Raw genomic sequence first — 13,115 nt, 5'->3', positions numbered from 1 at the left:
TACTACTACTACAAAAAATGGGGATGATGACTAGGTTTGAATATTTTGATTTTGATGAGACAGTCGGGTAAATGAGGTCAATCATTCGAGCAACAAACATTATAGACTACAAGCCCTTGAACAAAAATTACATATGAAATGGCCCAACGTGAATAATGTTTAGAAGGCTGTTACTATATCAGAAAATAACTCTGAGCACTATGCCGTAATTTCTGAGCGGTACAGGTGAGTACGCACAGCACAGCCTTCTAAGCGTTATTCACGTTGGGTCATTTCACAGGTAATTTTTGTTCAAGGGCTTGTAGTCTATTATTATAATGATTTTTTTTTATATATAATCCGAATGACAATTGTAGTGCATATAGCAAACCGTTTGTTGAACTCATGACGGTTTTTGCTAGTAAGTATTACATTAAAAATTCGTAATTTTACGCTTATCTGTCTATTGAATTATCTATATCAAAGCTTGGTCCAAAATAGACTGTCTCAAGTATGCACGAGTATGTAGTAATAATATAAATATGTGTAATCTCAAGAACCCTCATTGATACGAAGCACGCATTTAAACGTGGTAGCCATTCTGTTAATCTTATATTCATCTCGGTATATGTAGGGTTTAGGTACATGTTCTACTTCTTCTTTTAAGAAAGGAGATGTCCGAAATTGGACCCACTTTTTAGAACGATACAGAAATAAAAACTAAAAAATTAAAAATCTTGTATTTGATTAGATTACTCCATAATGCAATGAAGTCTGTCAAAGGGATACGAATTATTGCCCACCTGTACCTAACAAGTAATTTATCTGATTAGGTAAATATGGATTCTTTGAAAATTGGCCTCATGAGTTCTTTTTATTTCCCATCTCTTAGATGTAGGGAGCCCTGGCTCTATAGTGGGTACATGAAAAATAGTTTTTTCTTTTTCTGATTGTGTAGGTAAGTGCCGTAGGGACCTTAATGGGAGCTCAGCGGCGTCATGAGGGTCTCAGCTCAGCTCAGAGTTGTATCAGTCCGGGCGCCTCTGAAATAGTGAGTTTAAAAAGGGGACCTCGTCGCTAGCTAAGAAGCTGTGCAGTGTGTTTTCAGTCTAAAATAGGTTGATAAGAAGGGACTTCAATTTTGCATGCCAGATTTATTCTAAACATTTGTTCAATTATTGTCATCCTCATCTAGGGTTGCCAGTTCGCCGTCAATTAAAAGTCGGACAGTCCAGTTAGTTTGGCCTGACATTTGGGTTAAAAGGCCTACATTATTGAGGACTTTGTATATACCAATAATAATAGATAGGTACAAAGATTTTTTTGTAAAATCAAGCATTCATGAGTATTACTGTTTTTGTTCTCAAACACATTAGTCATTCTCTCGTTTGCTAAGTGTAAAACCTAACAAAAGCTTTCTTAGCCAGACACCATTTATTTCGGCCGGATACTGATTAGAAAAGTCTAACTATGTCACCTGGCAACACTATCCTAACAACATGTTTGCAAATAAAAGATTGATTGATTTTTATTTATAGCAAAAATGTTTTTTTTTTGCAAATCACTGAGATTGGCGCCAACGACACTTGTATTCATTCATATCAGTGCCTGAATCTCACACGTCGTTACGCAACGCTCTGAGATGCGATCATGCTAGTCACGCTCCTAAACTTTATTAGTCAGGATTGGATTGATTGTTTAGATAAGATAACTAATCACTGATACGGAAACATTTTTGTGTAAGAGAACGATGATTTAACAATTCCTTTGTTTATTGTCAAAAATACCTATAAAACCAGAATTGCAAGTCGTACCTACTCGCCCATCGTGAGTTCCGTAGAAATCGTCATAAATCTAAAATTCTACATCGTTAATTCGTAAGAATAATTATTAAAATACTGTTAAGTTTGAGCTAATGAAGCAAATGAAGCTCTTATATGCGATATTCCACAATCACAGTTAAAACTCAATTCAAAATTTAAATCGCCCTTCCTTGCAAGACCCTGTGTTTTTAGGGTTCCGTAGTCCACAAGGACTGTCCCGGATGGGCCGATTAAGTTTTTCTGGTCCAGGTCTGGCTGGTGGGAGGCTTCGGCCGTGGCTAGTTACCATCCTACCACCAAAGACATGAAGCCTCAATAGCTCAACGGTAAGAGCCGTTTGACGCATCACCGAGGGGTGGTGGTTCGATCTCCGATCGTCTGTTGTCGTACCCACTCCAAATACAGTCTTTCTTAGGGAATATTGGTCATATGCGTTTCAATACGATGTCGTGTAGAAACTTACTCTTAACAAGTTAGACCGCTTCCACCTTAGATTGCATTATCACTTACCATCAGAAGAGATTGTAGTCAAGGGCCAACTTGTAGAGAAAAAGAAAACTCCCCTGTCCGTCCGTCGTGTGACCAGGCTGTATCTTTTGAACCGTGATAGTTAGTTGGAAGTTATTACAGATGATGTATTTCAGTTGCCGCTAGAACAACACAAAGTACCTACTAAAAACAAAATAAAATAAATATTTAAGGAGGCTCCCATATAATAATAAAAATACAAATGTATTTTTTTTTTCATCCAATTTCAGTTTTTACGTTAGCGAAATTTTCGAACACGTAAAAATTTACTGAAATTTTCGCTTTATATATTAATACTTATAGGTATAGATTATAAATATTTGCCTAACAAATAACGATACAATGTATCGTGAAGCATGCACCGACATATCAACAGAGGGAAATTGTGCGTCATATATGACACTCATTACTTGTTCAAACCAAACGGGTAAACTTTGAAGCATAGATAATACGCTATAGTACGAGATCCGGTATAAGAAATATATAAACTCATCTGTTATTTATATAAAAAAAAAATTTACATCGATACATAGCAAATAGGTTGCCTAGTTAAATTGCGGCCGATTTTGCGGGGCGGCAAATTTGGCCCTAAACATTTTGTCTAACAGAAATAAAGAAAACCATCTCTAAATATGGGTACATAAAAACTGATTATTGAAAATTTAACAAATATTATAGTATTGTAAAATACTAAAATTTGCGTGGCACTTCATCATCTGTACTAAAGTGTCTTGTACACTGTATGTATTCTGTGACTGTTCTAACCTGAATACTCTCGTCTGTCTATGTGTACCTACCCTTTATGAAAAAAAAAAATTGGAATAAGCTAGCGAATTTCAGAGGTCAGTGGGAGGCAAAATCCGCCACTGCTCTTTGGTTAGTTAAAGAAAATCGTACACTATACTACAGCCTTTCTTGATGAGTACCTACTGTTTACCAACAAAGAAATTAGAAATGAAATTTCATAACTTATTTATTTTAAATTGTGTATGGTTGGTTTATAAAATGTTATATAAAATATATTAACCATATCTAATTGTTCTAAGCTCTAATAAAATTTATTTTCATTAATTTAAGAACAAGTTAATTATAATTATTAATAGACGTGAAATGGCTAGTGATTTTTGGTAAACAGTACTCATCAAGAAAGGCTGTAGTATAGTTAAAATAATACAATTGAAAACGCAAAGATTGCCTGCTTTCACCAATGCAACATGGGGTTGCCAGATTTAAACAGATGAGTAAATGTTATCTAAATACCTGTATAAGTTATTTAGTCCTCTAATATGTCAAATGAAAGCTCATTTTATGCTTAATTTACATTGCCTTTGATCTAGTTCATGGTTCTCTAGATTTTGTATGAAAAATGTGTGGTCGCAATTTGACTATGCAACCTATTTAATTCAACTGTATTAAGTTGCATTTTATCGAGTTCAGGGTTCCTTAGATTTTGTATTAAAAATGTGTGGTCGCAATTTGACTACGGAACCTATTTAATTTAACTATATTAAGTATAGCCTTTGATCTAGTTCATGGTTCCCTAGATTTTGTATGAAAAATGTGTCTTTTTTTAACTATGTAGTCTATTTGCAATGTGTCATTATGAATTTCTTATCACTAACAAATAACAGATGAGGGTATTCTTTCTAACGCCAGATCTTAGACAACTAGCTTCGAGGCCTGTTATCAGTGGCTGTACACATGTGTGTGTAAGTGTTACGAGTCGCCAGTGTGCGTGTGTGCTCGGCCCCCTGCGGCCGGCCCGCGCGCTGGTTACAAGCGGTTCGCTTATCACCAGACGGTTGGTGTCACCGGTACGACAATGAAACAACGTACTGAGAACGGAATAGCGAGTAAACAAATACGTACACGTTTGATGCAATATCAATTCGTAAATATTGTTACGAAATAGTATATTAGTATATTAGAGTCAATATATTTTTTTTAATTTGTCTTTCTCGAAAAGTCTGTCGATGCACCGTACCAGAGCGGAGATAAAAGAAAGAAATATTTAGGGTTCCGTACCTCAAAAAAGCCTATATAGGATCAATTTGGTGTCCGTTGTATTTATAAAATATTCTACAACAACAATACAACGAATCATAATTATCAATCCATATTCGGCTCACTGTTTCGAGTCTCCTCTCAGAATGAAAGGGGTTAGGCCAATTGTCCACCACAATGGCCCAATGCTGATTGACAGATTTCACACACGTAAAGAATTAAAAAAATTCTCTGATATGCAGGTTTCTTCACGATATATTTCCCTTCACCATTTGAGACACGTGATTAATTTCTTAAAATGCGCACAACTGAAAAGTTGGAGGTCGAGGACCAGCTTCGAATTCACACCCTCCGGTATTGGAGGCAGAGGTCATATCCACTGGGCTATCACGGATTGGCAATTTAACAACGAAATACTATACAACGTATCCTATTTAAAACCAACTGGTAACCTTCTCGGACAGAGAATAAAAAAACATTGCGGAGAACGGAATAGCAAGTGCTCGTAAACAAATACATATTATGTATGTACTCGCTTGATGCAATATCAATTAGTAGGTAAATATTGTTACGAAATAGTAAGAGTCAATATTTTATTTTCACTTTTCTTTCTCGAAAAGTCTGACATTGCACCGTACGCGGGGATATTTATTTTGCTTAAGCGAAATTGCATATTTAGCTCTAGAGTAAATACATTTTCAGGGTTCCTCAAAAGGAACAAAAGAAACCCTTGTAGGATCTGTCAGTCGGGCGTTTATAAAATACTCAACAATCAGTTATCTATACTAATATTATAAAGAGGTAAAGTTTGTAAGTTTGTAAGTTTGTCACATTTTTTAAATGGGGTAATCTTCGGAACTACTGGTCCGATTTTAAAAATTCTTTCACCAATAGAATGCTACATTATCGGGGAGTGCTATAGGCTATATTTTTTACGGGTATCATATATACTAGCCGAGTTATCACAGTTTTTGTCATACAGGTCGGACTGAAAATCCTCTTAAACAGACTTATTCGCATGCGCTGCCTTAACTATTGTGTAAAATTGAAATTAATGTATGGAGGCTTTATGTATCTTTAAAAGTTCTACAAAAAAGTCCGCGACACCATATATCTATCTTCTATATATTACCAGATATAGTACTTTTTGTGTTTTAAAAGTTATTAATTTTATATACTTAGGTTTACGTCATTTATACAACTAAACTTTAATCCTTATTAAAATAAATTATTTAATAATCACAAAGATATTATGGAGATAAGATTTGCTCTTTACAGTAAGTTAATTATTTAAATAGTTTCGGAGATAATACAAAATTTCTAAAAGACGCAGAAATTCCGCTATATGACGCCCGGCGCTTTCATTTACGTAGTTCCCGTTCCCATGTGAATATGGGGATCAAACATAGCCATAACTCACAAATAACGTAGCTTTCTATTGGTAAAACAATTTTCCAAATCGGTCCAGTAGATAAAGAGATTACCTCCTACAACCACACGAACTTTACCCCTTTATATTATTAGCATAGAAGTCTTTATTTCTCTTGGTCATACCACCACTCTCGAAGGACTGGGTAGGGAAGCGTAGGGGTAGTGTAGGGGTAGGGTAGGTTTAGGGCCGGGTTTAGGGTAGTGGTAGGGTAGGGGTAGTGGTAGGGTAGAGGTACGGGTAGGATAGGGAAGTGGTAGGGCAGGGGTAGGATAGGCGTGAGATAGGGGTACGGGTGGGATAGGGGTAGGAAAGGGATAGGGTACGGGGAGGGTAGGGGTAGGATGGGGGTAGGGTGTAGGTAAGGTAGGGGTAGGGTAGGGGTAGGTTTGGAGTAGGGTAGGGGTAGGGTAGGGTAGGGGTAGGGTAGATGTAGGGGTTGGGTAGGGTAGGGTTGGGGTCATGGTAGGGTAGGGGTAGGGGTAGGGTAGGGTAGGGGTAGTAGTAAAGTTGACATCGAAATTTACGCGGACGAAGTCGCGGGCGTCCGCTAGTATACAATAAATTATACAACCTCAGCTGAATCAAGTGGAACCTTGTCGGACGATTTTCAGTGAGTTTCATTTTATTATTGTAATTAAGCTCAGAAGTTTGGCAGATGGGTGGACGTTCATAGTTTTGTCTGGACATGAATGTCCAATAAGTAGGAATTCAAAGTTTAAGCATTATTATCATAAATAAATATTTTGTTTCAGGGCCCAAATACCTAAATCTATACTAATATTATAAAGCTTCTGGTACTACTGGCCCGATTTGAAAAGTTCTTTCAGTATTAGATAGTCCATTTATCGATCAAATTCTAAAGGCATAATTTTATCCCCGCGCGGCGTCAGCTAGTACATAATAACTTTGGAAACGGAATTTTGGACTGGGTAAATTTGCGAGACCTAATTCCTGAACTACCTATTTATAATATCCTACAAGTACGGAACCCTTGGTGGGAAGAGTCCGACTCGCATTTGTACGGTTCTTTTTAAACTTATCATTAAAAGTTTTTATTAAGAAGAGTAATGAGTGTTATCAGCCACTTTTGGATTTTTGAACCTTTATTTTCTTTTTAATTTTCCTTGTTCTATTTTGTCTTGGAAGTCGATATTTTATACATGCAAGTACATATAGTTAATGTGGTTGTTTGTGCCCGTTATCGGTCCAGTCCGGCGGGGGCACGGAACACGTCCCAGAGGCTGGATCGAACTGGTTAGGCCTTATCTCGCCCGCGCAACTATCGCCGGCCGTATTTCATCATTCATACTCGCATATTCAAGTTAATAAGAAAATGCTTGACTTAATGGCGTAACTATAACATCTCATCATCACTATTCATCATTATCAGCCCGTGGACGTCCACCGCCAGCATCCAGCGGTTTCCTGCAACCCTCTTTCGGACCAACACCACACCAGAAAGTGCGGGGTCGCCACTGTAGCACCTTGGGACCCCAACGTCCATCGGCTCTTCAAACTATCTGGACTGTCCATTGCCACTTCAACTTTGCGACTCGCTGAGCTATCGTCCGTGACTTTGGTTCGTCTGCGGATCTTCTCATTTCTGATTCGATCACGCAGAGAAACTACAAGCATAACTCGCTCCATTAACTTCAGCAAATAAATGTGGCCTGACCTCATTGAAGTAGGTATACCATCTGAGGGCACTAGCAAATTAATCGGTTTGGGGCCTCTGAAAAATCCACACTTTACTTTATTAGGTTAGGCATCTACGAAAGATATAATGGAAACTTACCAGTTTTTAGTTACCAAGTACCTAATGGATTCTTCGAAACAAAATAATTATGCAATCTATTGATATTTTGGCTTTCGCGAGGTAGGTACCTCCTTATCTAGTGAGTAGCACGTATCTATCATGAATATGGCACGCGCTTACTGAAAATTATGAATATGACGTGAAAATCGCGTTATTTTCACAGGTAATACCTATTACTGTGAAGGTGACCGGATTTTATAATATTTATAATGATTAATACTTTCTTAATCAATATTATTGTTTTCAGTGAATCATATCTAATATTTGGCGCCATTAATAATAATTATAGGGTTGCCACACGGACTATTTCTGATAAACGATGTATTTATGTAGTGTAGTTTTGGTTCTGCGGATATTCCGCATTTCTGATTCGATCACGCAGAGATACTCCGTCCATAGTGGGTACGCTCCATCGTCGCGCGTTGAGTTACTCCGAGCCAGAGCCTTAGCCCGGAGTTAGCAACGAAATTAAAAAAAAAACAAAATTAATTTATTTCAAGTAGGCTCAGTTTACAAGCACTTTTGATACGTCAGTTGACTATTTGTAAAGATTCTACCTCCGGTTCGGAAGGCAGATTCTGCTGAGAAGAAACCGGCAAGAAACTCAACAGTTGCTCTTTAAAAAAAACATACAATTTTATAATATACAATTGATGACAACATTACAATTTCCTATAGTTTTACTTCCTTTGTGAAGGTGGAAGCTGATCCAACGGCCTCCAAGCATCTTTATCATTGAGGAATTCGTCAATGGTGTAGTAAGCTCGACTAAGCAAATGTTTTTTAACACATTGCTTAAAGCTATGCATTGGCAGGTCCACAGTCTTGGGGATCTTGTTATAGAAGAGTACACCCAAACCTACAAAATATTTTTTTACTCTTTGTACGTTTTCTCATCCGTAATCCAGCCAATTTAGAATGGTTGTACCGTCATTTGTCGGTCGTCAGAGCCTACTTCGGCATTCATTTTTTTCATAAATATTTTAACGGCTTAATATAGTGTCAGGCTCAGGCCTCTCTAATAGATCTAGCCCTGTCAGCCCTGTAGTAATATTATTCGTTATTAGCATTGGAATTTTATCTTGTCGTGTGTGCAGAAGTAAACATAGTCGATTGCTTCCATAAATCTTGGTCATTATTATCTTAAACTTATTAATTAAATAATGTCATAAGCCAATCATTTGTCACGATTATAACGAAAGGTGCCTGAATTAAGTGCATAGCGTAGGCAATATGTATAACATCGGCGATGTAGATAGCTTTGATAAATGATAAAGATCTAATCCCTGTCTGAACACGTGGAGTTGTCTCCGATCATGCGACTGGCACGTGGGAGATCCTCGCCGGCCACTCACGAATTCAATGGCGTGCATAAGGTTGTTAATCAGGGTATGCACTACTAAGAAAATTTAGCCAACTAGGAAAATGTGCATTGGATAAGCATTTTAAAACATTTGTTAGGGTATTCTGTGCTTTAATGCATGTATGAAGTGCTCGCTCACGAGTGCGTAGACTCCGCGCCATGAAACAAGTCCCGTAGACGCGGCGCTAGTGTCTTAATGGCGTTCATTGTCATTTGGTAATGGCGGTATTATTGTCATTTGTGTAAGGCGTTGTCAATTTTAGTTCAGGTTTTAGCCGCGGGACTACTTTCGTGGCGCGAGTCTAGTTGCAGTTTTCATATCGCGCCGGTCGCCTAACCGCAAACGTGAATGTATAAGGAATTGAAACAGCGTCAACAAAATCAATCATGCTGGCTAGGTTTCACTGATTTTGAATAACATTTGGCTGAGTCTAAGTTACAAATTTTTGACAGATCGAACGGTAATCACTGTTACGGACGCTTACGGATGTGTGCAGTGAGAAAATCTATACTTATAATAAATCTGTAGAGAGGTCAATTCTGTACATGAAATATATTTCCAAAATAACTATCAGGGGGTGATTAGTGGTCGATACTGATGCCAAAAATGCAATCAGTAAAATTTTTGTCTGTCTGTCTGTCTGTCTGTCTGTCTGTCTGTCTGTCTGTCTGTATGTTCTTTATAGAAACAAAAACTACTGGACGGATTTTAACGAAACTTGGTACAATTATTCTACATACTCCTGGGCAGGTTATAGTATACTTTTCATTACGCTACGATCAATAGGAGCAGAGCAGTGAAGAGAAATGTTGAGAAAACGGGAGAAGTTACTCAATTTTTTAAGCTTCCTTCGCGTGTACAGCTTTAATGGTTAAAGCTACATAGAAATCATGTATCACGGAAATGTTCTCCTTAAAATTATCTATAAAAACACAATCGCATATATATGTCTATCTATTATGGTTGACTCACAATAACACGTGTAACTCCCGATAGCTTAGCAGTTCGGAGCTATCTAATTATATTTGTCTACTCTTATGTTTATAACACTCATCACTCATCCCTTATAAGAAAGTTAACATTATTACCTATTCAATAAAAAAGAATCATAAAAATCGGTAAAGAAACACCAAAGTTATACAAGAAATACGCTGAGCCATCGCGCGTGAATACTAATTCATGCTATATGGATTATTTTTGTGTAACGGTTGCCGCGCTCGACGCGACTCGCGGTGGGAGGAATAAATAAAGGGTAGGGTAGGGGTAGGGTAGGGGTAGTGTAGGGTAGGGGTAGGGCAGGGGTAGGGTAGAGGTAGGTTAGGGTAGGGTAGGATAGGGGAAGTTGAAAGTTTACAACGACTTTCACGCGGACGAAGTCGCGGGCGTCCGCTAGTTATTAATATAATTATTACATTATGAGGCGATATTGCTGGCCCGAGCCGTAGACGACGGTTATAAGTAAGCAGGGGCTGTAATTATCAAAGCGCAGCTATGTAATACGACATTTTTTAGTACATTTGCGAATAAACACACTTTGAACACTCTTTCTGAAAATGAATTTGCATCTTTGCCTGTATTCCATAATATGATGACATTTTGATACGCTTGTACCCAGTCGTAAGTATATATATGACGATTTTTCGGGCACGAGGCTTAGGCCTTTGACGATAACTTTGGAATTTCTAACGGTATCGAAATATAAATTTATCAATCTTTGATATTTTAAAATTAAAACAATACAGCGAAAAGAAAAAGTGCGCGGAATATTTTTTACTTTTCACAGATAGCGAAATGCACGCACCAGCGTTTTTTTAGGCAAATGTATCAAAAACACATTAAAGTAAGTTAATTTTTTGGGTTTCTATTACAGAGATTTATTTAGTTGTCATTTATTTATTGTCAAAATTATTAAAATGAAAGAATTCAATGTTTATTTATTATATTTTATCTTACAGAGTTAATTTTATTCATAAAATGTTGAGGACTCTTTGCTAAGATTTAAAAACGTAGGTTCGTTCGTTTTATGATAAACGTTTTATATTACATTACGGCACATATGCGTGATGAGATACATTACGATATTGAAATCGGTGAAATAAGATATACTTTACGAGTAAATGTGTTACAATAGTTGGTAGGTACATTATCAGACGATGGTATGATCGTCAGTGGCTGGCGTCAGATTTCGTATGTAGCTGATAGGATGAATGGCACCTTTTATGAATAAGATTTGAAAGTCATTGATTAGCAACATATTTGCACTTTATTTTGGAATCGGCACCGATATATGTAATACGATTATTCGCGACGCGATAACAAGAGCTCATTATATGAAGATGAAAGTTAGGTAGTAGGTACTTGTACCGACTCGTAAAGGAAAAAGTTATGTTAGTAGTTAGTTATAAGCTATGGAAAGTTAGAAACACAAGTACGATGACCAATTATGGAATTTTGTCTATGGTGGTTTTGGAACGCATTTTTTAATATGTATTATATCTATTGAATATCGTATGAGCATGGGATAACAAACTTTATTATTTTTTAAATAGGTGGTAGAGTCTACAAATACTTGGTTAAACAGGATGTTTCAAAGGTGCTTATAAACTAAGCCTACTTGGAATAAACGGTCTTCTATTTTGTCATTGATTCATGATATGCATCTATCGTTAATCTTTTTTCCTAGCTACCTCGTTGGCTTAGTGATTAGCGTATGTGATTCTGATCACGAGGTCCTGGATATGAAATACTACTTTTCTACTTTCTGAGAAATTTTAAATAAAGCTGATTGATAGCCCAGTGGATATGTCCTCTACCTTTGATTCGGAGACCGTAAGTCCGAAGCCGGTCAGGGACATGGACCTCCCACTTTTCAGGTATGTGCATTTTAATTAATTAAATATCACGTGTCTCAAACGGTGAAGGAAAAACATCGTGAGGAAACCTACATACCTGAGAATTTTCTTAATTCTCTACGTGTGAGAAGTCTGCCAATCCGTATTGGGCTAGCGTGGTGAACTAAGGCCTAGTTCTTCTCATACTGAGAGGAGACTCGTGCTCACAGTGAGTCGAATATGGGTTGTTATTGATGAAGAAATTTTCAGTGAAAATTCTTAGCCCGGAGGTGGGAAAACGTTGAGCCGTTAATCCGTTAATCATGTGATTTTATCGACGATTTTTATTGACCTAATGTTATTTGAAAAACATTGCCATTAACAGAAGATCACATTGATGGGCTCAGTCGCTGCGTATAATTTAAGTCTTACAACCCGAGTTGCCAATGCCTATTGCCTAATTTCCCACAAAATTAAACGAAATTCCGCAAATTCGGGGAGAAACATATCCCTATTGCGTCCGCTAGTTTATTAACCGACTTCAAATAAAAGAGGAGGTTCTCAATTCTTATCCTACTTCCTACTATCCTACTAATATTATAAACGCGAAATTTTGTATGGATGTTTTTTTGAATGTTTGGATGTTTGTTACACTATAATGCCGCTACTACTGAAGTGATTTAGCTGAAATTTGGAATGGAAATAGATTTTACTCTGAATTAACACTTACTTTTTATCCCGAAAAAATCCATGGTTTCCCGAGATTTGCAGAAACTGATGATTTTGATGACATGAATGTTTGTTCCTCTTTCACGCTTCAACTACTTAACTGAATTAGCTGAAATTTGGTACTAACATATATTATAGCCTAGATTAACAGATAGACTACTTTTTATCCCGGAAAAATCCATGGTTTCCGAGGGATTTGTGAAAAACTAAATTCCACGCTGCCGAAGTCGCGGACGTCCGCTAGTTTTACTATAAAAAGTCTAAAACTAAGACTTACCATATTAGTTGTGTAACAGTTGTTGCACCGGTGACAATCGGTCAGCCACTGGTGAGTGTGACGTCTGCTTTCCCGCCAAAAGCTAGCGGTCTACCACACGCGAACTACGCCAAAATAAAAACTCCAAAATAGCCACCGCGATTATGCGGCCGGTATATATTAAAATAGGCGTATGCCTGTGACGTTTCTGTGCCGACTTTCCCCCCAACAGAGTTTCCACGGCGGAGACATGTCTTTATTTATAAAACTAGCGGACGAGCGCAACTTCGTCCGCCCTCAGACCTCTTTAATCCAGCCCTTATAGTATCGCTGTAAAAATGGAGTAACGTCTC

At 37.4% G+C, this 13,115-nt stretch overlaps 1 protein-coding gene across 1 annotated transcript in view; it reads right to left on the bottom strand.

Moving 5' to 3' along the window:
- The window catches only part of LOC112054800 (anaphase-promoting complex subunit 15-like), a 101,136-nt gene that overhangs the window by 60,726 nt on the left and 27,295 nt on the right, over window positions 1-13,115 (bottom strand). The window lies entirely within an intron of this gene.

The sequence above is a fragment of the Bicyclus anynana genome, chromosome 4 (assembly GCF_947172395.1).
Source record: "Bicyclus anynana chromosome 4, ilBicAnyn1.1, whole genome shotgun sequence".
Lineage (NCBI taxonomy): Eukaryota > Metazoa > Arthropoda > Insecta > Lepidoptera > Nymphalidae > Bicyclus > Bicyclus anynana.
Note: the sequence above shows the minus strand (reverse complement) of the source record. Positions and strands in the feature narration are given on the sequence as shown.